This window comes from Mus caroli, chromosome X (genome assembly GCF_900094665.2).
Source record: "Mus caroli chromosome X, CAROLI_EIJ_v1.1, whole genome shotgun sequence".
NCBI lineage: Eukaryota > Metazoa > Chordata > Mammalia > Rodentia > Muridae > Mus > Mus caroli.
This window is the reverse complement of record NC_034589.1, coordinates 139,319,750-139,322,463: the sequence shown is the minus strand read 5'-3', so window position 1 is coordinate 139,322,463 and position 2,714 is coordinate 139,319,750. Positions and strand designations below refer to the sequence as shown.

Below are 2,714 nucleotides of genomic sequence, written 5' to 3'. Positions count from 1 at the left end.
CTAGAGAAAGTACCCAAGGAGCTGAAGGGGTCTGCAACCCTATAGGTGGAACAACAATGTGAACTAACCAGTACCCTCAGAGCTCATATCTCTAGCTGCATATGTAGCAGAAGATGGCCTAGTTGGCCATCACTGGGAAGAGAGGCCCCTTGGTATTGCAAACTTTATATGCCCCAGTACATGGAAATGTCAGGGCCAAGAAGAGGGAGTGGGTGGGTAGGGGAGCAGGGTGGAGGGAGGGTATAGGGAACTTTCGGGATAGCAGTTGAAATGTATATAAAGGACCTGGTCTTCCGCCGCACATGCCTTTGCCACGATGCCCAAATCTAAGCGAGACAAGACAGTTTCCTTAACAAAAACTGCCAAGAAAGGCTTGGAACTGAAGCAGAACCTGATAGAAGAGCTTAGGAAATGTGTGGACACCTACAAGTACCTTTTCATCTTCTCCGTGGCCAACATGAGGGACAGCAAGCTGAAGGACATCCGGAACACCTGGAAGCACAGCTGGATGTTCTTTGGCAAAAAGAAGGTGATGATGATGGCCTTGGGTCGAAGCCCATCTCATGAATACAAAGACAACCTACACCAGGTCAGCAAGAAGTTGAGAGGTGAAGTTGGGCTGCCTTTTACCAACCGCACGAAGGAGGAGGTGAATGAGTGGATCACAAAGTATACAGAAATGGATTTTGCTCGGTGAGCCTGGATCCAGGGCCCCTGAAGCAATTCCCTCACTCCATGGAGCCACAGCTGAGGCAGCTGGGGCTGCCCACTGCCCTCAAGAAAGGTGTGGTGACCCTGCTGTCTGACTATGAAGTATGCAAAGAGGGTGACGTGCTGACCCCAGAGTAGGCCCGTATCCTGAAGCTGTTTGGGTATGAGATGGCTGAATTCAAAGTGATCAAATATATGTGGGACGCCCAGTTGGGACGATTCCAGCAGATGGACGATGACCTGCCTGAGAGCGCACCTGAGTCTGAGGGAGAGTCTGAGGAGGAGGATGACAGCTGACTCTGAGAGCCAGGACTAAGGCCTTCCATCGAGTTCTTCATCTCTGCTGGACACCCCACCCCCGGACAGCTGTCACCACTCTAGAGGGAACAGCTATTTATTTTGCTGTGGACAAAGACAAGGGAGGGTGCTAGGGAATGACTTTGTTTCTATAAAGAATAAAATTGTGTCCGCGGGGTGTAAAAAAAGAGAAATGTATATAAAGAAAATATCTAATTAAAAAAGGAATAACTTTGTAATAAATAACTTTGGATAATTGTGAAACTATTTGCACAAAAAGAAAATTCCTGGGCCTATGAGATGGCCCATCAGGCAATGGTGTCTGTTGAGTAAGCCTGGCAGTCTGAGTTCAGTTCCTGGAAACCATGTAATGTTGGAAGGAGAGAACCAACCCCAGTTTCCTCCGATGTCCACAGGTATTCTATGGTTCCCCCTCCTGCATATGCACATATAAAATAAATTATACAAAAGTATAAAGAGATTTCAATTTTGATATTGCTAATTTGTCCAATGTGTATGGTATGTTTTCCCACCAGTGGGGTGTGTGTGTGTGAGTCTGTGTGTGTCTGTGTGTCTGTGAGAGAAAGAGAGGTGGGGAAAGAATGCACTAATTCTGTTGTCAATTGCAGAAATCATTGTTCTATTATAGGTACCAAACATGGGAGTCTCTGTTTTCACTTGTTTTTCCTTGATTATTAATAAGATTGGATATCTTTTCATATATTTCTTGATCATTTGCCTATTCCTCATTTGATTTACGTTTGGCGCTTTGTTGGGATGAGTTGGCAGTATAAAGGGATGTGTTCTGGGGTTACACTCACCTGAATTATTTTATGTTTTATTATATTTGTATGGTTCCCTAACTCTTGACTCCTTGTCTATAAAATGGGACTATCGTAGCACATATACTATTGGATCATTGTAAAGATGTCATTCATATTATTGTGCTTTGTAGGCTTTTAGGTCGTTAGCTGTAGCAGTCCTTTAAGAAGTATGTATATTGTTTTAATTAGGGTATCTGTTGCTCTGATAAAACACCATAACCAAAAGCAACTTGAGAAGGAAAGCGCTTATTTCATCTTATACTTCCACATCACAGTACATCACTAAGTTAATTCAAGGAAGGAACTCAAGGCAGAAACCTGGAAGTAGAAACTGATACAGAAGCTGGGAAGAAGTTCTGATTGCTAGGTTGCTCAACCTGTTTGCTTGCTTTACTTTGCTCTCTCCCCTCCTCCCCTCTCCTTTCTCCCCTCTCCCCTCTCCCTTCCTCCCCTCTCCCTTCCTCCCCTCTCCCCTCTCCCCTCTCCCCTCTCTGCTTGTGGACGTTGTACATCGTGGTGCGGAGCCTAGTGCGCACCACGATGTACAACGTCCACAAGCAGCCTCTCCCCTCTCCCCCCCTCCCCTCTCCCCTCTCCCCTCTCCCTTCTCCCCTCTCCTCCCCTCCTCTCTTCTTTCTTTTCTTCCTTCCTTGCCTTTATTTAGTTTTACCTCCTGATTACAGTTTCTCCTCCCTCCTCTCCTTCCAGTCCCCCCTCACTTTGCCTCCCTTTCAACAACTCCTCCTCCTTTTCTCTTCAGAAAAGGACAGGCCTCCCATGGATATCAACCAAACATGGCATATCAAGTTGCAGTAAGACTAGGCACCTCCTGTGGTTTTTAAGGCCAGAGGAAACAACCAAGTATGATGAAAGGGGTCCCAA

The 2,714-nt window shown here is 45.9% G+C and overlaps 1 pseudogene; it reads left to right on the top strand.

The window, feature by feature from the left end:
• The first annotated feature begins 316 nt into the window (after positions 1–316).
• On the top strand, positions 317–1,182 carry LOC110286627 (annotated as a pseudogene).
• The last annotated feature ends 1,532 nt before the right edge of the window (positions 1,183–2,714 follow it).